Source organism: Trachemys scripta, chromosome 1 (assembly GCF_013100865.1).
Source record: "Trachemys scripta elegans isolate TJP31775 chromosome 1, CAS_Tse_1.0, whole genome shotgun sequence".
NCBI classification, from domain to species: Eukaryota; Metazoa; Chordata; order Testudines; family Emydidae; genus Trachemys; species Trachemys scripta.
In genome coordinates, this window is record NC_048298.1 from 239,885,068 (window position 1) to 239,908,289 (window position 23,222).

At 42.5% G+C, this 23,222-nt stretch overlaps 1 long non-coding RNA gene across 2 annotated transcripts; it reads left to right on the forward strand.

Annotated features, from left to right (window-relative positions):
• The first annotated feature begins 1,784 nt into the window (after nt 1–1,784).
• Nucleotides 1,785–22,653, forward strand: LOC117870793. Of its 2 annotated transcripts, XR_004644040.1 has the most exons (3): nt 1,785–1,946; nt 9,336–9,439; nt 22,409–22,653. It is a non-coding gene; the product is annotated as an uncharacterized LOC117870793 (long non-coding RNA). The 2 variants fall into 2 exon arrangements; XR_004644039.1 differs by lacking the exon at nt 9,336–9,439.
• The last annotated feature ends 569 nt before the right edge of the window (nt 22,654–23,222 follow it).

Below are 23,222 nucleotides of genomic sequence, written 5' to 3' on the forward strand. Positions count from 1 at the left end.
CATTGAACTCACTTGAATATGAGTAATTTTACCAGGTGTCCGTATTCAGCACAGGGAAATATGGTCACCCTAATTAGGAAGGGTGGAAATGTAGAACTTACAGCTTCCTGTGCTAGCAGGGTCTATACGTTGGGCCAATTTTGTATTCAGTTATACACATGCCAACCTATTAATATCAACAAGCTCATAGAGGTGAGGAGCAGTCATATCCCACAGATGGGGAAAATGAAAAACAGAGATTGAAGCGCACATTTCCAAAAGTGGCCACTACAGCCCCAGTCCTGCATGCTGCTCTACACCAATCCCCCACCTCACCCCCGCCTAGGATGACCAGATAGCAAGTCTGAAAAATCAGTACAGGGAATGGGGGGTAATAGGGTCCTATACAAGACAAAGCCCCTAATATCGGGGTGGACGGTCACCCTATTCACACCCCACAGAAGAACTGTACCCATATTAAAGTCAATGTTGGGGTGATGGAGGGGCACATTCTGCCTATACAGCACCTTGCAGGTTTGGTGACTAATTCTGAATGGTTGTGTATTTTCGATGAAGAGATTATTCTTAGATTAAGAGTCTTAGGGCTTGATCTCAGAAGCAAATACTCCATGCATGGTATCATCAACTTTGTACTTTGATATTACATTCCATGAAACTAAAGGCTGATGTGACCCAAAAGCTATTTATTTGCTTTATTACCTCCTTCCTTTGTACCACTTATTTAGTCGTTTTAGATATGTTTAAGTATTTCTCCTCAATGCTCTCTCTCTCTATATATATATATACACACACACACACATATATATATAGAAGTTAATTTCACCCATAATCTGTAATGAATATCAACCCTTCTAAATATACCGCAGTTATACTGTACATGATAGCTCTAATGCTTAAACCAATCTTTTTTAAAGTGCCTTGAAAAGTATTAATACAGTAGTTTCTTTACTAAAAGACCTATTCTAATTTATAATTTAATATTTTAAAAAGATCTCTCTAATTATAAAGATCCATTCTGGTCTCTTAGGTTTTACATAATATTATTTTTTACACTATCTAATTATGTATTTATCTGAGAGACCAGAATGACTCTGAAGTATTCGTTTCAATCTCTCAGGTCTGTGAAATGCATTTTAAAAATCCCTGCCTTGTTATAGTATTTACCGAAGAGACAGAATGATATTCTTTACATATCCATCACTGAAGTTTTTTTCTTTTCTGCAAAAATCTCCTAAGTAAATTAAACACAAAAAACCTATATGATAAAGTAATATTACACTGTTAACACAAAATGAACCCAGGGCCTGAAAATTCAATGTTAGTGCTTACTTTTCTATCTGTGTTTAACTCAGAAAGATATATTCATATACACGGAATAAAGGGAGATGGGGCATGGTTGTTATTAGTATCAGTTTCCGATGTTTATACAACTCACAAGCGGCACAGTTTACTTGCAATTTTGCCACTTGTGATCTAGCCAGGTAATCCCAAAGACAGAAGTGGAACTGCTCAGAGTAATAAACACTGCACCCAGTAGTGTTTCCAGGATCAGGCCTTGTGTTTGTACATACAAATAAGTGGCTCTGATCTTTTTCATGGCACAGCAGCGGTCTACACACAAAGCAGTGGTAACTAAAATAAGCACAGATTTCATTGCATAATTTTGTTCTTGTACTAAGAACTCCTACAGCCGCATATCACATCCTTGTGACTGCATGGAGTGCCATTTGTCAACCAGCCAGGGCTATAACTAATCAGTTCCACATGGCCAGGAAAGACTCAATGTAACCACTGAAGACTGCCCCAGCTGACAGCTCTGAAAAAAGACCTGTCAGCTAGGAGAAGGATTGTGTCTAATGGAATGAAGATCCTCAATTGCATCTGGAGCAGGAGGAGGGAGGAGGACACAGACACCCCACAGGATTCCATAAACACACCCAACCAAGGTATTTTTTGTGTGTGGTAGGGGAAGAATAGTAAAACATAGGGATCCAATCTAACCTCTTTTTCCCACCCTGGCTTTCCTGGGTGGGTTGCTGTAGTTCAGGGGTTCTCAAACTGGGGGTCAGGACCCCTCAGGGGGTCATGAGATTATTACCTGGGGAGTTGCGAGCTGTCAGTCTCCACCCCAAACCCCGCTTTGCCTCCAACATTTATAATGGTGTTAAATATATTTAAAAGTGTTTTTTTAATTTATAAGGGGGGGATCACTCTCAGAGGCATGCTGTGCGAAAGGGGTCACCAGTACAGAGGTTTGAGAACCACCGCTGTTGTTCTAGGACAGGAATAATCTCCACTGACCATGCACCAGGGAATAAGGTGACCAGGACCTACAGGGGGTTCACCTGGCTGCCTATATAAGCTACCTGCCTCCTCGAGTGGCACACAGCTAGCTCAGATTCGCTTGAGCCTCATTCTAACCCTGCCACACCACTCTCACGACTGTTTGCATTGGTGCAAGGCTAGTGATTAATGCTAAGTCAACAAAATAGGGGGAAAGGACACCTATTAAAATGAATAGCAAATATAAAATGTAATCTAAAGGATACAGGTGATGGCTTTAAAATCTTCATAGATGCTATAGAGACCTGGGCACTTATTGTACCTAGACTTGGCAGAATTCAGTTTATTTCTATATATTTTTGATGGATAATATACATATTTATGTTTAAGCATTTTTTTAGTTTTTTATCTATTTAAATATTCCCAGTAGCAGGAAATTATGTGGGTGTGTGGTGCAGTTTACAGACTGCCCACACAAACGTTAAAGGAGTGGTGGAGCAATATTGGGCCAAAACAATCCCACCTCTCAACAGCTGCTGGACATGATCCCTGTGGAGGGCCTATTTAAAAAGAAGCTCTGGCAGTCAGGTGGGAGGATAGTGAAGGAGAGACTGGCTGCAGAAAGGTAGACAGGTGGTAGCTGCTGAGGCAGAGCGATCTACAGGGGAAGGACTAGGACTATGAGTAAGACTTAGCTAGGATGCCAGGGACCTGCCCCTTCCCCCACCCCCTTTCTGCCCACTTCTCCCTGACTAGGGGAAACAATTGGTCTCCTCGTGAGCTCCCCCACAGCCACCTGAGATGGTGCAAGCAGAAAGCTGGGGCCACACCCCGAACTGAAGGTAGGAAGCAGCCTACGGGGCTGATCTGATCTGGAGTGGCAGCCAGAATGGACTGAGCCACCCCTTGCCTCTCCCCACTAGGGCCCTGGGTGGAGACCTGGTGGAGAGAGAGAGAGGGGGCCTGGGTCCCCCACCCATCCCTCCTCCTCCAGCCACCTGAGAGATCCTGGAGAACTTGGGGGTGGTGGTAAGGAAGCTAATGGTCCCGTATTACAAGGCATGCTCCTTATTTAAATAGAAAATAGCCCGTCCCACACTAAATCCATATGGAAAGCCTTTTTATCCTGTATTTCAACAGCAGGGAGTCAGTACTCATGAGGTGCATCTTTCCCGATCCTGGCCCTTCAGTGTTTTCAGTGCAGGGAAAACAGACTGGGGTCATGTTCAAGGGCCAGGGCCGGGAGGGGAGTGGAAAGATGCAACCGTGAGTACTGGCCCCCTGTTGGACAGTGCCCCCTGCTGACTCCAGCCCTGGAGTGCAGCTTTGTCTCCTTTCCCTGCACAGGCTCAGTCTCGCAGGGTAAGTAGATGGGGTTACCTGATGTACTGGGATACCACTGAGCCCGCCTGGAAACTGCAGTTTAAGATGATGCTGTTTGGCCTAGATGGCACAGCAGCCAGCTTCCAAAGGCTGATGAACAAGGTGCTTCGGCCTTACAACCAGTATGCAGCTTCATACATCAATGACCTTGTAATTTATAGCAAATGAGCATTTAAATCACGTTGCAGCAGGCTTGCAGGCCCTCAGAAGTGCAGTACTTACAGCTAACCCCGCCAAGTGCCACCTAGCTAATGGAGAGGTGATGAACCTGGGTTTTACAGTGGCTAGGAAGCACCTGGGCCTGTTGACAGGACAGGTCCAAGCTTTAGCAGAATGCCTGGAATTGGCAGGATTTTATAGGCAGTTAAGTCTGAATTTTGCCATGATTGCAACCCCACTAATGGACCTGTTGAAAGACTCAGCCCCTAAGAAGATCTGGTGGTCTTGGGACTATGTCATGGCCTTCAAGAAATTGAAAGATCAACCCACTAAAGAGCCTGTCCTGTTCCACGAGATTTTTCAAAACTTTTCATCCTGCAGACAGATGCTTCCGATGTCAGCCGTAGGGGTCATGTTGTCCCAAGGCGTGGAGGTGGAAATTGTTCCCCTTGGAAGTGGCGTACTCAGTAATAGAGAAGCAGGCCTTTGCTTCAATGGCCCATTTTACTGCCCTCTGCTATTACTTATGGGGACAACCATTCCATCTCATGACAGATCATGCACCCCGTCGTCAGTGGCTGAATGCCATGAAAGATTAACCCACAGATTATGCACAGATACCTCTCGCTGCAGCTGTACAGGTTTGAGGTACGATATCGAGCAGAATGTGACTACAAGAACACAGACTTCTTTTCGTGGGACAGAGGAAACCCATATGTGCAGACTGACCCTGCAGCACCCAGCCTGAGAGGCAGGGTGTGTGATGGGGTTTTCAGACTCCAGACTAAGGCTAAAGGAGTGGTGGAGCATTATGGGGCCAAGAAGGTCCCATCTCTCAGCAGTTGCCAGGCATGCTCCCTATGGAGGACCTGCTTAAAAGGAAACTCTGGCTGTTGGGTGGGGCGAGCGTGAAGGGAAAACTGGCTGCAGGAAGGCAGAGAGGTGGTAGCTGCTGCAGAAGCAGCGCAATGTACAGGGGAAGAACTGGGATTGTGAATATGATTCAGCCAGGAGGCTGTGGGCCTGAGCTCGCCCTTTACCTCCTTCTCCCCTGACTAGGGGGAACTACTAGATTCAAAGTGAGCTGGGAAGCTCCCCTTCAGCCAGATGAATTACTGAGATGGTGCAAGCAGAAGAAGCCATTTTCCAAATGGAAGGCAAAATAGGGAAGGTAGGAAACAGCCTGGAAAGGGTGGGGGGCTGCTCTGGAGTGGCCTCCAGAAAGGACCAAGCCACCCCTCACCTCTGGTCCTGGACCAGAAGCTATTGGAGAGGGATCCCCCTACCATTCTCTTTTCCCCCAGCCACCTGAGAAATCCCAGAGGACTCTGCGGGGGGAAGGGATGGGGGGCACTCCACTGTGACTTGGCCAGCAGGTCCCCTGGACTACCCAGAAGAGCCCAAGAGACAGTTTGGCCACAGCCTGACCACAAGGCTCGCTGGCCCGTATGGAAGCCAGCTACAGTGGGTCAGACAATATTTAATGAGAATAAATAATTCTAAAAGTTAAAGGTTTAACTTTAAAAAAAAACAACAACAATCAGCATCCCATCAAAATATACAAAGGAAACATTCTTAAATCAAACTCATTTAGATTATTATTGACGGAAATGTTTTGGTCGGTTTGTGTGTGCTTGGTGAAGAAGATGTTTGCAGACATTTACCAATAAAAATCTAAACCTTCCAAGCCTATTTCCAGCAGACTAAACCAGATAAACGAATGACGTCTCCACTCAACAACTGAGCCGGAGGTATGATTATTAGAATTGTTAAAAGAATAAGACCATTAAATGTATGTATTTGCTGTCCACCAATTAACACGTACAACTCTTCCTAATGAATTATTAATTAAAGACTTCATACATTGGCATGCCTTGTTAAATAAAGGAATTTCCCAAAGACAGAGGATATACCAACCAATATACTCAGCTGTAGCTATCCCATCATGTATTTTGCTTCTTAAAAGGAGCCTGCCATTTCTTACAAAAAGGGAGGGGGAACCCTTTCTCTTGGAGTAATAATATCTGAAAACTGCCATTCATTGCTTTTGTGACTCCTGATGAACTATTAAAACTCAGAATTGAACTGCAATCCTTGAGAGCATTAGACTCTCCACTTTAGCCCCTTAGTGCTAAAGCCATTATCCAGTCCCAGTTTTAGATGCATTTTACATTGTTCTCTATTCACTATGAACTCCTCCCTCTCTTAAAAGGGTAGCTATTAACTCTGAGGGATCTTAGGTTCACTAGACTTGACTATTCTGCCTTAAAGACCAGGGCAGTGGTACAACATTTCAGAATGCTCAGATTTAGTGTTTATCCTAGAGGATTCACAGGCTGTGAGATTATATATTGACACCCACTTATCTAGATTTAAAATACAAGAACATGACTCCTACTGATTTTCTGGATATTGGACACCAGGCAGTTGCCACTTTGAAGGATAAAGAAAGTGCTAAGGGGGTGGTCCAGCCGCCTGATGCCTGCTCTGTGTTATGCTAAAAACCTGTGCACAGTTCTCGGGCTCTCTCTGCTGCCCTGAGCTGGCAAGAGATGGGATTGGAATGCTGTAGCACTGGCAGTTTTGGCCTTGGGAATGGGAGAAGATAAGCCTGGCATTGCTCTATAGCCCCATTGGCTATCCAAGAACATGGTGACAGGTTCCAAAGGGAACTTCAGCCAATCTTCCATGCCAAAGGGGACAGCTGCAAAAGGAAAAGGGGCTTATTGCAATCAATCAACAGGGACTAAAAAGCAAAGATGGTAGAGAGCCTCTGTTCCCCCATTTTGCCCCTTTCCAAATCAGCCCTGGGAAGAGGAAGAGTCTCCCACCCTTCTTTGGTACCTCCAGAAGTTTTTCAGTCAAGCGGGAAAGGTTGTATGTGATTGTTGTTTGACAACTTGCTGCTTGACAGAGCTGATAACATGACCACTTACACAGATGCACTTTATATTTACATTCCATTTATAAAAAGTTTATAAAGAGTTAATAACTGACAAAGATCTTTTAATAAATAATCGATTGCCATAAAGTCCAATAGGTTGTCTAGAACTATGATTTTTGCCATCTAGTACCTTCGAGTGAAGTGCTTATCACCATTTATAACATTTGCTTGTGTTATAACAGGCTTATAATAGCTATTAATTGTTCATTAACCCTTTATAAACTATGGATGGAACCCTAATATAAAATGTGACCAATTATACTCTCTTTAATTAATGATGTGATTGAACTGAGTAGTTTCAAAAGGGAACTAATGATCATTTCTCCCTAACCCTTTTTCACTATTGTTACTGCATCATTTTGGATGGACATTACCATTTTAACCTTTTTTTAACCATTCTGGGACCCTGGTCCTTTGCAGGTTTATGGGTTTGTCTGAGATCAGATAAGAACACTTTCCAGGGACACTTTAAATCCTGAAGGATGGGCCTTTGAATGAAACATCATATAGGACGAGACTTGTAATAAAATCGTCAGAGCTGGTAACACTTCTGCAGCATATATCATTTGCCATGTGCAACCACATTATCTATGTAACAACTTAAGCTGCAGTACAAAGCAAGGCACAACAGACACAAATGATTTAAAGATAGTCATTCAGTGCATGCCTACAGAAAGTAGAGCAGGGGACTCAACTATCCATGCCGAGAAACATCACGATGAAAGGTGTGATAGTTACTAAGCATGTTCAGTAGTTTTTCTTGAAGTCATATAGGAAGCCTCCATTATGGGCAAGCCATTCTGCATCTTCTACTGTTCCTCATTCTGAGAGCTGAGCCAAGTCGAGTTCAGAAGGGGTAGGAAATGTTACAAATGTAGGAGTTACTGAGAGTCCTAGTGTACTCAGCTGAAAATGATGATCCAAGACCAGATGTATCAGCTATCAGGGGTAGGTCACAAAATCTGTAACGTTTTGGCTACAGGTGAGTGTTATTCCAGCCCTCAATTATTAGAGAAGCCCTTAGATAAAATGATGTTTGGTCCACTGTGGCATATTTCATGGAGTTAGAGAACTGGGAGGAGAGCTTTTGTTACCCCTACAGGCTACAGGATGTAGGGACGTCTAATTTAGCTGTTAACTAACTGCTTTAAACTGAGAATCTGTCTGTGTGATTCCCAACTCGCATAGATGTACCCATGCTAGCTCTACTCCAGCTAGCGTCTAAACATAGTGGAGTGTTTACAGCAGCACAGGCAGTGTCTCAGGCTAGCCACCTGAGTATCTACTCAGGACATTCGGTGAGACTGTACTCGGTAGTGTGGGAGCCCTACTGATATCCAGGGAGTGGATATGCTGCTGTCTCGAAACCTGTAACACAGGGGTAGGCAAACTTTCAGAAGTGGTGTGCTGAGTCTTCATTTATTCACTCTAATTTAAGGTTTCGTGTGCCAGTAATACATGTTAACGTTTTTAGAAGGTCTCTTTCTATAAGTCTATAGTACATAACTAAACTATTGTTGTATGTAAAGTAAATAAGGTTTTTAAAATGCTTAAGAAGTTTCATTTAAAACTAAATTAAAATGCAGAGCCCCCCGGACCGGTGGGCAGGACCTGGGCAGTGTGAGTGCCACTGAAAATCAGCTCGCATGCCACCTTCGGCAGGCGTGCCATAGGTTGCCAACCCCTGCTGTAACATTTTGACTACAAGTTAGATTTCCTTTCCGACACACAAACTGAGGAGAGCAAGGCAACTACTAACAGGACTAAATGCTGCTAGCTAGGAAGATCCACCAACTAGACTTACTATTTGCTGACAAGTCAAAAGTGTTTGGAATTGGACTGACACGGCAGTTTCATTCCATTTCTGAAGAATCCAGGGAACACAAACTACACTTTAGATCTCACTCTCTAGACCAAGAAATCGTCTCTGAAGAAGGTTGGTGGGAAGAACATATTTATGTGGGTGTGAGCAACAGAATGTAGAAATATGTTACACTGAACCCCTACACTGTGATGCACATTTTACAAACTGTTTTTATTCAGTGAGCTTGCATTGTATAAGAAGCAGAAGAGACAGTTTGTGAAAGTCTGTGTAGGAAGAGCACTCTGGTAGATCTACTACCCAAATAATCTTTTGAATAAAAAAAGCTATTAAGAGTAAAAAAATGTAGATTTGTGAGTATTAATGTAAACAATGCATATTAAGCAATTGTGTGGTATTATCTTTTTGAAGTTGACTGGGAGCTATTAATATCTAAATTCAGGGTTTTGAATACAGTACTTTTTGGGCATGATCCCAGGCAAAGCTTTCTGAAAAGACAGAACTTTAACCTGCGCTACAGCAAAGAATTAAGATGAGGTGCGGAAAGAGGGAGTGGTAGTATTTGTACATATTCCCCCTCTACTTCCACACACCCCCTCTCCCATATTCCCCCCCCCCACACACACACACACACACATCACACAAATACACTCAGCCCTATACACTAGCACAGGAAATATATTCCTTTCTGATGAGGACTATTCATGCACTTTTTTTTTTATTTGACTCTTCTTACTTTTCCAGACCAAAGGTGATTTCCTTTCACTGCAAAGAACAACTGGTATCATTATTTCAAGCACCTCATGATGAAGTTTAAGAGCTCACATCTTACAGTGATGGGTGCCAGGGTAAGAACCTAGATAGATACATACATAAATGTGAAGTTATTACTCTTAGAACACACAAAAGCAGTACTATAATGCTCTTAAGAGGGCATACATCATCAGTGCCATTAACCTAACCTTTATGAAAATGTACCATTATTAAAATGCATCCCTTGAAAGGATACATGTTCATATCACAAAATCCACTGCTAATAACTCCTGCCATTAACTTGCAACTTTGTTGACAGTTCTGGTGGAGAGACCAAGGATAGACTGAGTTATCCTCTTAATCCTAGAGGATCAAGGCTGAAGCACTTTGGAGGAGCAGTGTGGGTTACCTTACACTATGACCATTTCTACATTAGTATTTTTAACATGTGTTAGTTAACAGGTTAGCTGCACCAGCTAACATGTTAAAATTGCAACTTGCCTCACCTGGACAAGGATTTTAACATGTTAGTTAAACTGAGTTAGAGGTGCTCCTTTCTTCTAGTGAAAGACAAAGCCTTTGTCTGCCTGTGCTGCACCGCTATTGTGAAGAAGTCTCCAGAGCTTTCCATCCAGCGCTTTTCACCAAAGCTAAATTCATACTTTAAAAATCCAAAAACAAAATCTCAGAATCATTTTGGTCCATCATTCTTCATGCGTATAACTATATTGTCATTGTCAGAACAAAAGCCCAGAAGGACAAGTGGTAACCCAGTCCATCATGTTCTAAGGAGCAAATGGAAAGCTAGCAATAGGAAAGATTTACCACCATATATAAGCTGCTGGCAACTCTACAGGTGGAGAGAGCCCTAGGAACCTGAACTGTTCTGTATATAAAAGAGAAGAGACAGGTTCCTCTCAGCAGCTAGGAGAAGGGAGCACTTCACTCTACACTGTAGCAACAAGAGAAATGGTGACTGAGATCACTTAAAAGGGACAAACCTCTCCCAGAGGCAGAGAGGGAGAGAGAATAGGAGAAGTAAAAAAAGGTGCCTTCTTTGCATATAAAGTAGATGGGTCCAGGAGTTACACTATCTCCAAAGGAAGGAGGGGACTGCCACATGTATGCTCACATCACTTGGCTGTGATACTTGCGTTGTGTGACTGGAATGCTGCTGTCTTTGAGGACAAAGCAATGAGAGCTGCACTCCACCATGCTCTAGCCTCCTCTGCCTCCTATGCTTGTCCTGCAGTTTACTTCCAAGTTGTCAGTGGAGCACATAATGGTGCTAATGGCCATTACTGCTTCAGAATACAATTCCAAATATTGCAAAATACTCTCCAAATACTACTGAAATATGTTCCCTCCCCGCCCCAATCATTCTGCCGTAAATATCTTTCTACTTAGTAAGTGCATATTGTTTTTTTGTTTGTTTGTTTCTTTCACAGTATAGTCACCCAGATACTGAATTTTTTCTCCCTGCTGAGTGGAACAATGAGATTTTTTTAAAACCATTATTTCAAATGTTTTTCACAAGCTTGATTCAAAAAGGGATAATTCTCCACTATATTTTCGGTCTGATTATCAGATGATGACGGACAATAGATTGATAAGAGTCACTCAAGAAGATGCAAGCTCTTGTGTATAACAGCTATGCAATTATCAGACACTACTAAACTATTATTGATCCTGTTCACATTGGGTGATAACTGAGCATTTTCCACTTATTTAAAGTGCTGTTAGCCAGAAGCTCCCATCAATGAAAAGCAGTAGACGAATTTCTTCAAACACGGTTCAATAAATAATAGCACATATAGAAGGTACATAGTTCCTTAATCTGAGTGAAACAACTAACTGTGAGGCACAAATATACTATCTAGCTGTTGCTAAATGGTTGATTACAATAAAACAGGTACCTCCAGAAGGTCATTTAATATGTAACCTGAAGTATCACTGATAGAGCCATCGTCACTCTCAAGAAAAAAAAATGTTTTGCTCCCTTATGTACTTTCAATAATATGAAAGAGAAAAAAATATCTGTCCATATCAAAGTGGTAATTTTCCCCATAACCTCTCGGGTAGCTCTCATTGTCTTAATCACTAAAGCAACTTTTTTTTTATAAGTAATTGTATTATTTCTAAGATATGCAAAATCTGCTTAATATTGGACTTGTACATTTTGATAGAAACATAATCACAACAAAAGTGGCCCTTATCAGTGAAATACATATTAGTTTCATTTTGTCCTTTTTAATACTGGGCCACGTAGGATGTGATCTGATATTCAGGGTATTATACTTCTCAAGCAGGCCCAGTAGAAACACAGCGATGCTCTCCATGTAAAATGACTATTAAGGATATTAACCAGTAATTGCTAGGCTAATCTCTCTAAATAATCAGTAGTTTAAAAAAATAAAATAAAAAGGCTGACCACTGAGATTTAAGGTCTGACTAGAAATGACCAAAAAAGTCAATTGAATGGGTTTAATTATTTATTGTGCCATATTTGCTTTCAGCATAAATATTTTATATTTTAAGCAGGGCTGCCCAGAGCGGGGGGCAAGTGGGGCAATTTGCTCCAGGCCTCGGGCCCCGCAGGGGCCCCCACGAGAATATAGTATTCTATAGTATTGCAACTTTTTTTTATGGAAGGGGCCCCCAAAATTGCTTTGCCCCAGGCCCCCTGAATCCTCTGGGTGGCCCTGATTTTAAGGTGGGCAAAGTAGATAATTTGGTACAACAAAGAAGTTGTAATACACAAACTTTCAGGTCAAAAAGGTCTTTTCTTTGTTAAAACAAACTGTTAATCTACTGTTAAATTAGTTCTTATTGAACAAACATCTACAGTGCACCAACACACCATGCATTCTATTGGCAGTATTGATAGAGAGATCAAGAGCAGGTTGGGCATAGAGACTCAACTACCCCCTTACTCTTAAAGGTGACCCCTTCCAGGACATGTGGATGACCCACTGGTGAGGACCATGGATCAGAATGTATTTGCCAGATATTAGGTTCACCCATAATGTTGGCTATTGACAGCAGCACTTGTTGCAGTCAGCAAGAGATTCACTTCTGACAAGCAGGTCCTAAGCAAGGGAGGGTGAGAAAGACCCAATGAGAGCCCAGCACCCACTCCCTTTGATCTGTTCTGAGAGGGAACAGAAGAGAGCTCTCAGAACTTCTTGTCCCAGCAGGCATCCCATGGTTAGGAGGTGAGAAGGACCTTTGGACTCTCTGACCCAAGCAAACATTTCCCTACCCTGGCCCAGATGAGGGAAAATGCCTGGGAGCAGGAGGAGGCAGCAACAACTGCTCCAAGCCATGGCAGTGCACATGTGATAGGGTTGACAACTGTCTAAATCACAGAAACCCAACCACCCTTGCCCCACCCCATGCCCCGCCCCTTCTCAGAGGCCCCACCCTTCTCAATCCATCCCCCCTCCCTCTGCCGCTCACTGTCCCCCACCCTCACTCACTTTCACTGGGCTGGGGCAGGGGGTTAGTGTGTGGGAGGGGGTGCTGGCTCTGGGCTGGGGCTCCAGGCTGAGCCTGGGGCAGGGGGTTAGGGTGCAGGAGGAGGTGCAGGGTGCAAGCTTTAGGAGGGAAATTGGGTGCTGGAGTGGGCTCAGGGCTGGGACAGAGGGTTGGAGTGCAGGAGGGGGTACAGGCTGTAAGAGGGGGCTCCAGGCTGGGGTAAGGGGTTGGGGTGTAGAAGGTTGAGGTGTAGGAGGGGATGCAGGCTCTGGGAGAGAGTTTAAGTGCAGGAGGGGGCTCTGGGCTAGGGCAGGGGGTTGGGGTGTGGGAGGGGGCTTGGAGTGTAGACTCTGGGAGCAAGTTTGGGTGTGGAAGGGGGCTCAGGGCTAGGTCAAGGGGTTGGGGTGTGGGAAGGGGTTGGGGTGCAGGCTCTGGGAGGGTTGGGGTACAGGTGGGGATTTGGGGTGCAGGAGAAGGCTCCAGGAGGGGACTCAGGGCTGGGGCAGGGGGGGGGGGGTGCGGGAGGCGGTGAGGGCTTCAGCCAGGCAGGCACTTACCACAGGCGGCTCCTGGTCAGTGGCACAGCAGGACTAAGGCCAACCCTCCTCGTTTCGCCGGGAGTCCCCTGGAATCAGGCCCTATCTCCCGGAGGCTGCTGAAGCCAAACTGGGAGATTTTAGGCTGCTAAAAGTCTGGCAGTGCAGCGGGACTAAGGCAGGCTCCCTGCTTGCCCTGGCCTCATGCTGCTCCCAAAAGTGGCCAGCACGGGGTCGGCAACCTTTCAGAAGTGGTGTGCCGAGTCTTCATTTATTCACTCTAATTTAAGGTTTCGCGTACCAGTAATACATGTTAACGTTTTTAGAAGGTCTCTTTCTATAAGTCTATAATATATAACTAAACTATTGTTGTATGTAAAGTAAATAAGGTTTTTAAAATGTTTAAGAAGCTTCATTTAAAATTAAATTAAAATGCAGAGCCCCTGGACTGGTGGCCAGGACCCGGGCAGTGTGAGTGCCACTGAAAATCAGCTCGCGTGCCACCTTTGGCATGTATTGCATAGGTTGCCTATCCCTGGGCCAGCACATCCCTGTGGCCCCTGGGGCGGGGTAGGGAGCTCCTTGTGCTGCCCCTGTTTGCAGGCACCGCCCCTGCAGTTCCAGGCCAATGGGCGCTGTGGTATTGGCACTCGGGGTGGGGGAAGCTAAATTGGTATAACACAATCGGGGGCAGAATAAGATTGAGTTACACAAGTTAAAACTCCATCACTTGAGATATGTAAATCAAGACCAGATATCTTTCTAAATGATATGCACACATTATTGGCAGGAATCACTGGTTGAAATTTATGCAAGAGGTCAGACTAGATGATGGTAATGGTTCTTTCTGGCCTTAAAAAGCTATACATTTTACTGAATAGCAGAAAATATTTCCTAATTGTCTGGTCTAATAAACCATAGAACAGTCTGCCAAAAGTGATGGAAGCCATATAATGATTGAGCTACACTGAGCTGAGCTCTCTGAAAAATATTGTAGGGAACCATCCTGGATTGTGGGATGGACTAGGTGATGTATTAACTTTTTCTATTTCTAACATGGAATATTGCTATCAAATATATACATATCTACAGACATATACATGCATGTTCACCATACAACTAAAGAAAACAAATACTCTAAGGAACTGTGGGTAGATATATCTCATGTCATCATGAACTTTCCTCCAAAACACACATACCGTAGATCACGGTAGTGATAGGGGTGCCTGCAATCAAATGTTTGCAAGACTTGTCATTTCTCTCGTCCCCAAGTTTGTTGTTACAAGATATGTTCTTCTTTTCCTCTCACTGCTAATTTTTCACAAATAGTGTGTGGTTGGGGGTTGGGATGATCATTTTTATATGGAGGGATCCTATTGTGCAAGGCATCGCACAAACAAAGAGACAATAAAAGAGAGACACAGCAACAGAGTCAGGAACAGAATCCAAAACTATTGACTCCCAGTCCAGTTCCCCAATCCATTAGGCCACACAGACTCAGTGGATGGCAAACCACAATGGAGAAGGGCTCTGTAGTGCCTAGGGCTGACATTCCCTGCATAAGCTCTCCAAATCCAGCCCAACCTTATGCACCAGAACTGCAATTGTGATGCTACAATTGTAGGTCCTCAATAACCACAAAGAGAAAGGGCTCACACTAAAAAAGGTGATAATTGCTTCAATTCACTAGAATGATAAAAATTAACATTGATTAAAAACCGCCTTACGGGTCTCAAAATGTAATTATAAATAAGGCATCACCATTAAGTGGGTGTGTTTCTAGTGACGTCTCCTGAGCAGTTGGTTCTTGGCCTTATGTTATTTAACATTTATATCAAATGATTTGGAATAAAACAATTGTCACTGATAAAGTTTGCAGATTACACAAAAATTGGAAGAGTGGTAAATAATGAAGAAGACAGGTCACTGATTCAGAGAGATCTGGATCATATGGTAAGCTAGCCACAAATATGCATTTTAGTATGGCTAAATGTAAACATATACATCTAGGAATAAAAAACTGTAGGCCATACTTACAGGAAGGGGACTCTGTCTTGGGAAGCAGTGATTCTGAAAAATATTTGAGGATGACGGTGGATTACCAGCTGAACATAAGATCCCAGTGTGATGCTGTGGCTAAAAGAGCTAACGTGATCGTTGGAGGCATAAACAGGGGGATCTTGAGTAGCAATAGAGAGGTTATTTTACTTTTGTATTTGGCACTAGTGCAACTGCTGTTTGAATACTGTGTCCAGTTCTGGTGTCCACAATTCCAGAAGGATGTTGATAAATTGGAGGGGGTTCAGAGAAGAGCTACAAGAATGATTCAAGAGTTTGAGTCTATCCTTAAAAAGGCAGGTTTTCTAAGAGCTCAATCTATGTAGCTTAACAAAGAGAAGATGAAAGGGTGACTTGATCACTGTTTATAAGTACCCAAATGGGGATCAAATATTTAATAATAGGCTCCTCAGTCTAGCAGAGAAAGGTATAAACACAATCCAATGGCTGGAAGTTGAAGCTAGACAAATTCAGACTGGAAATAAGGTGTACATTTTAAACAGTCCGAGTAATTAATCACTGGGACAATTTACCAAAGATTGTGGTGGATTCTCCATCATCAGCAATTTTTAAATCAAGACTGGATGTTTTTTGAAAAAGAGAGATGATTTAATTCAAAACAATCATTATTTTGGGGAAGGTTTATGGCCTGTGTCATGCAGGAAGTCAGACTAGAGGGCCACAGTAGTCCCTTCTGGCCTTAGAATCTATGAAAACCTTGATGGGATGTTAATACAAATCAGTTTGTCTGCATGTCTTGTTTTAGTTTTACCTCTCAGAACCACTATATGTAAAAGAAAAAGCATCCCACCCTGAACCCTGTGCATACTCTGTGCACTGGTGAGGAGTTGGATTTGTGAGGAGTCAGTTAGTCTGTGCTGTGCTTGTGTTGATAGTGGTAGTCACTCTCTAACCAGTCCGCATACATCTTAATGTTCTCAAAGTTTGAGAGATCCAGTATAAACAAAATATTCAGGTGGCCCAGACATAAAACCAGCAAGAGATCATTCATGATCCCCAGTGGAAGATTCCTCGTTCTGGAACACAGGCTGGAATCTACCCAAAAGGACATTTCTGTTGAGGTGCACATGGATCTAAAAGGCAGCCACTTCTTGATTAGCTGCCTTTAAAGGGCTTAAGTCAGAACAGTAATTTGCAAGCATTTCACTGTCAAGGGATGACAGCCTGAATAGGGGGAGACCTCTGAGTATCTGAGATTGGTTTATCCCAAGCTTTGAGAGGTGCCGATAAAGCCTTTAGAAACAGCACTGCTGCCACACAGCCGGCTTGAACCCTAATGCAATAAAGTCCAATAGAAAACTCGTACTTTGAATAAAAATGGCATCAATGTACAACTTCAGTATAAATTCACTATTGTTAACATCATCATTTATATGTTGTAAAGTATCATTGAACAGAATTTAGGGCCTGAAAAAGGCATAGTGGGTCATCTACTTAAAATTCAAATGTATATAACTAAATCTGGGACTTTTATTATTCTACTTCATTATAAATGCACTTTCGCAATATCCAAATACACTAAACGACCACCCACCAACATACCACTACCCACATACTGAACTGACTATCATGTATACATACCATTGTAATTTAATTAGTAGAATTAGAACTCAACTTTGTGCCACAGACCCTGTAGTTCTAACATATAGGAATTATTTCTAAAATAATTCTTACCAGTTATATAGGGCTTGTCCTCCACAGAACTCAAAATGTTAGAACTACAGGACCTATGGCATGCAGTTGAAGAGTTCTGATTCCAGTGAGGTCCAGTACAACTCTCCTCACACATACAGGACATTTCACCAAAGATAAGCAAGTAGAGAAAGAAAGCCTGATGCAAGTGTGAACATTCTCTCCCATTTCAAGTGTGAACATTCTCTCCCATTTCAACAACATATCCAGAGTCCCAGACCTTTGGGGAGTCCCTTTCAATGTCATTCTGAAAGAACAAACCTTAAAAAGTGAACTTGACAGGGACCTTAGAATGGCAGCCATCATGCGAACTTTGAGCTGGTTTGCTGAAGTTCACTGCAGCTGTAATGTGCACATGTAAAAAAGCATATCTTCAAAGGGAAAGAAAAGCACTTGTACTGATAGAATCCTGCTAATATGCCCAGTGAAAATAATGAACACAACAGGGCAAACAAAGTTAGAATTAGAAGCGTAACTACAATAGCCTCAGCATTAATTACAGACAATATTTGTGATTGTCCAGTAGCATGGCACAGAAATGTGAAGTGAATTAGTGAACAAAGATGCTTGACATTCTTTCCTCTCAATACAGGCACAGAAGGAATCAGCAAGAAGCTACAATTCCGTATCACACAATTATGTGCCTCATTCATTAGTACCACATCATTGACTACACCATGAAAGAAATGACAAATTAGCAATTTCACGGGACTAGCATAATACTATCATTTGTATCACAAAGTCAGCAAAATCTAGCCTCCAATAATTCAGCTCACTATTCTAACCCAAGACTGGCCATCAATACGGTTTTATGTGCCTTGTACTAATCACTAAAGTCAGATAATATGCAAGGTTAATGGTTGCAGACAGTCTCGGGAAATATCCAAGATCTGATAAGGAAACCCCACATTATTGCTGTTCTATGTGTGTATATCCTGATCAAGAATAGGCAAAGGAGGAAATCAATGTTTAAGGCAGTTATAATACATCTCTTGGTGTAACATATAAATTGGCCCTTCATTGCCCATTCACATTTCAGTTAATAAATAGTTCAGACATAGGACACACAGATAGTGAAGAAGTGTAACCATTGTATGTTTGTCACCCCTACTTTAGATTTATGCTGTTTTAGTACAACAGACTCTATCCAGGGCTTTTCAATTACCTCGCAGGCCTTTTAAAGAAAAGAAGAGGTTGTTCTGATTAGTAGTTTACTATATATCCCACCGCATTAAAAGGATTTAATTCATTTTTTCTTTATTTAGTTTTAAACAGACAGATAATTCATCTAACAATGCTAACTAATTCTCTTACCATTGACCAGAGCTATTAATGAACAGTCATACATATTAGATCTTTATTATTACTGATATGAAAACTTCCTTTCCTGTCCCCTTCACTGTAGGCTGGATGCTGACTGTATTTTTGCCCCTTATGAATGTTTAGCACCATGTTACCCAGGTATAGTATACAGCATTCTTGCAGAATAAATGTTGCTAATGATTTATAAATTCACATTATTCAAATATGCTGCTGTCCAACGTTCCCTAGAATGTCAAACTCTGTGCTTTGGAACTTTTTAAGTGAGTAGTTGTTTTTTTTTAAATATAATATAATTACATCCATTTACCCTCCACAAACCAAAACCAGGCAGGCAATGCATTTAATTTGTAACTGTACCACTAAATGCAAATGTAAAATTGGCAGCTTTGATGTTGCAGCATTAAATATAGCTTATCTCACCGGTGACAGTGAGAAACAGACACTCTCTTAGGACTGTGAGTTATGACAGTCTCTCCAATGAGTGAAAAATCATCCCCATACAGCTGTCACCAATGAGATTTTCTTTTTTCCTCTCTCTTTGGTGCGTGTGTGCTTCAGCAGAGTTTGAGCCACCACTCTGGTGGCAAAGATGGAGACAGTTTGTTTTAATTAAACTAGGTGTACCTTCTCATTATGAGTAGTTGCCCCCTTTCCCCTCACCACAATGATATTATAAACAGCTTTTTTCTTGTATTGCAAAGAATCAAAGCTGTGGGAGGCTTACCTTGTCCTTTACTAATTGACGTTGAATTAATATATTGTTTAATGCAGGGGGACAGGGGTGGGGGGAGAGAAGAATGAAGAATACATAGGCCCAAGGACTGTATGAGAGATTCTCTCTTTAACAGCTCCCTCTTGCAGGCTTACTAGGGTGCACCTTAAAAATTCCAGATGAGAGCCCCATTCATTGACCAGCACCCCATTGTGCGAGGTGCTGTACAAACACAGAATAAAGATGGTCCATGCCCCCGAAGAGTTTACAATCTGTGTAAAGAGCTTACAATACATGTGCTATTACCAACATTATTGCAAATCAGTAGAATGCCAAAGCTCTGGACAGAGAAGCTCCTTTTCACTATATCTATCTATATTGACCCTGTCTTTCCAAATTCTCTGAGATATTCCATGAAACACAATTTTACGTGACTACTAAGTGTGGTGAATGAGGGAGTTGGCTACATTATTTATATGAATATCATATATATCAGTGTACCTGCTTGATATTTTTGGGTAACTCTCCCGAGTTAAATCAAAGAGGTCTGTTAGGAGTAGCACGCAGGAAATAAAACAATGGTAGTAATAAGACATCTGGGGTAAACATCTTCAAGGGAGTTAAGATAACAGCGGCTAAGCCATTAATTGGGAAGATGCTGTTTTCTAGTCAATGCAATGCAAGTCAATGTAGCACATTTCCAGTCTTGTGGGATTCACTAACATGTGAATAGGGTAGCTGGAATGGATGTGTGTATAAATTGCCTGAGATAACTATATATTGGTTTTCCACAGTTCAGTATTGGTGCTGCAACTAGGGGTACTGCTGGACCCCTGGCTTGAAGTGGATTCCATTATATACAGGATTTACAGTTTGGTTCAATGGCTCTCAGCACCCCCACTATAAAATTTGTTCCAGCTCCCCTGCAGTTCAGAACCAGGGAGGTATCTAGTTGCATGTGATTCTTGCAGCTCAGACAAACATCTTAAGCTGCTGTTTTTTAAAATGTTTTATTTTCCGGCTCTCTCATATTTTAAAAATGGTGAAAATTTTAAAGTGAAGAGTCCGGCATTCGGAAACTTGAATCATTCCACTCAAGTTGGAGATGTGCAAAGTGTGAGATTAAAGCTAGTTGAAGACAAAGGGGTATGAATTCTACCGCTGGTGAATGTTAATAACTCTCAGATAGCCATATCCTGGTCCCAAGTGATAGGAGATTTGCTGTTGATGTCAGCATAGCTTTAAACCTGCTAAGGCCCAAATGTAGGATGCAATGTATAGCAGACCCAAGGAAGACAAAAAGTGTTCGTGCAGAATCTTAAAATCCTGTGTGATTTATTCTTTTAATATAAATACCTCTTTCTATAGCTTAAGTGAAATGATTTTTTTAAATTTATTTATTTATGATGTCAATAACTTTACACTGTGCAAGGGGAGGGAACACTGAATGTTTGTGGACGGTGGAAGGTAGAAGGCTTTGGCACTAAAAGGAGTTATGTCCCTTGAAATGAAACCAGGATGGAAAATGGACTTCAGTGGGACTAGAATTTTGCCCCAAAGTGAGTAATCCCTCATAGTGGTTGAGCTCTGATACCTTTGTCCAGGGGGACAATGGAGAACAGAACTTTTCCAGATTGAAAACCATGTTTCTCGTGAAGAAAAAAAGAAAGATCCAAAGGTTAAAGGAAAAATGAGAAGATAAGGACAGGAAGTTTGCAGGCAGTCAAAGAGAAGAGTTTCATTTGAAGGTCTAACTGGAGCTTTTCTAATGTGGCCATTCTCACTTTACTATCTTCTCCCATGGTGCCTTGTTCCTCATCTCATTGTACTGCTTCAGCATTAGATTTTAAAATTCCCCAAATTATTTCCCCCACTTTGCGCTTACACAAATGTATTATGGGAACAAGATACCTATCCACTTTCTTTGATATTTGAGTCATACACCAGCATTTCCCAAAGTGTGGGCCACAAACAAGACTCAGTTGTTCTCCAGAGATTCAGCTCCTTTTTTTTTTAAAGTAAGTCTCTAGTTATTATGATTAAAAAGAAAATTTTTGAATATAGGACCTGAGTGTAACAGATCCTTAAATATCTGCTTGAGTGTCCAGAGAGCCTGAAACAAGTGGGTGAACTACCGCCATTCATTTTAGTGGGTGCGAATACAAATGCCAACGATGAGGATTTAAATGACAGTGTTAGTTATTACAGTGCTGATCAAAGCATGTGAGAAAGAAGAGGATTTATCATATTATGAAGATCTTTGCTTTCCGAAGTGTGGGGACGTGACTCCTGAGGCACAAAGAACTGGTCAGGGAGGCCCAAAAGATGCATGAATTATCATGGGGAGTCCTTTAACAACACATGGTGATATGTCAAGGGGAGGACGAGGTGGGGCAAGATTCATTTCATTTTCCTGAAGGGGCTCAGCTTCCAAAGGTTTGTTAAATGCTCTTTAGTCACTGGAACATGCCCAGAAGTTGATAGTCTCTGTGGAACCCTCCCTGCTGTAGCTGCTGGCTTCAGCCCCTCGCCTGCCAAGTCCACACCACACTCAGCCCACACCTTGAAGCCTGGCCTGCCAGGTACAGTGTCACTTCCCATCCCTAAGAGGGGACACAGGCTGCTGGAAGAGAGGCGAGGTCGGGCAGGCCCCCAGGGGGTGGGGGGAACCCTGGTGCAGAAACTGGCCCCACAAACACTAGGAGCACTAGCCACCCCATAGCCCCTTCAGGTTTGGGGGAGGGGCGTGAGCATGGCAAGGCCAAAATGGAGTGAGTGGCCTTGTGAGTGCACAGGGGGCACAGCATTGCTCAGTTTTGGCCCCACTGCTCCCTTGTCATGAGGGAGGGCCAGCAAGGTCAAAGCTGAGTGGGCAGTGGGGCAGCCAGTGCTGCTCCTCCTCGCTAATGTCCACAGTATTCACTGGGTGTGATGTGCATATGGCTGCTGCAGGCGCCACTTTAAGCCACACTTTCATGCATTAACATAGGAATTATATGATTTACTGGGGGGCAATCAGGAACCGGGGATGAAACCCATACCCCCTTGAAGACAATGGCAAAACTGCTATTGACTTCAAGGGGGTCACAATTTCATGCCTGCTCTTTTGTATAATGTGCTATTGACTGATCAAAATAGCTGCTGAAGAGAAAAGTGGCAAAGATGTCTCAGCTCAAAAGAGCCTTCAAATGGCAACTCCACATTATATTTCTCATTTCCTTTCATATCTACTTTGTGTTAATTAGATTAAAGATGCATTACGGCTGTCACTTCAATGAAAATGAAACCAGCATGCTGCTTAGACACACGGGAACAGAACTTTCAAGCAGCAACCAGAAGACAACACAGGCTTCCTTTCCTTTCTCATGGAGTTTGATCATTATGTGACCCGTGCAGCTTCTGATAGGGAAGTGAAATCAAATGTATGCTCAATAATGAGCTTCACACTTCGAACTTTCATAATACAATAAAAACAATGTGCACATCTCTACTTTTGATAAAAGATTTGTAACTTTCCATTTACTGCAGCCGGAGTGATGTTACTGTGAAAGGAAAATGCCTTCAATGCGTCTAGCTGTAGCCTTCAAAAAACACCAATGAAAATTGCATTTTTCTTTCTTCTTTACTGAGTTTGTGAAATCACTGAGGCAAAAGACAAATAATGTGGCTGAATTTAATAGAAAGGGATGAATAATTTTATGACCTTTTACAACATGTGTAGCTATGCAGACTAGGATAATGACAAGGGCAATCAAAGTGTCAGAGATAAAGCCTGAAGAAGCCAAGAAGTGAATTTCCCCCTTCCCTACCCCATGTACAGTATTTCACAATTGACTAGGTGCACTGATCACCCTATATACATTCAAGGGAGTCCAATGGCCAATATTTTGCAGATCATCCTAGATCACCAGCTTGGTCCCTTCTGGTCATACCGTCTATGAATCCAGGGCCCAAATAAGAAATGTTCAGCTTCAGCAACTCCTGAGAGTACATTATCTGCTACTACTGTACCACCCTAAGTAGTACTGTAGGGCTGTAGGGTCTCTCCCTTCCCGCATT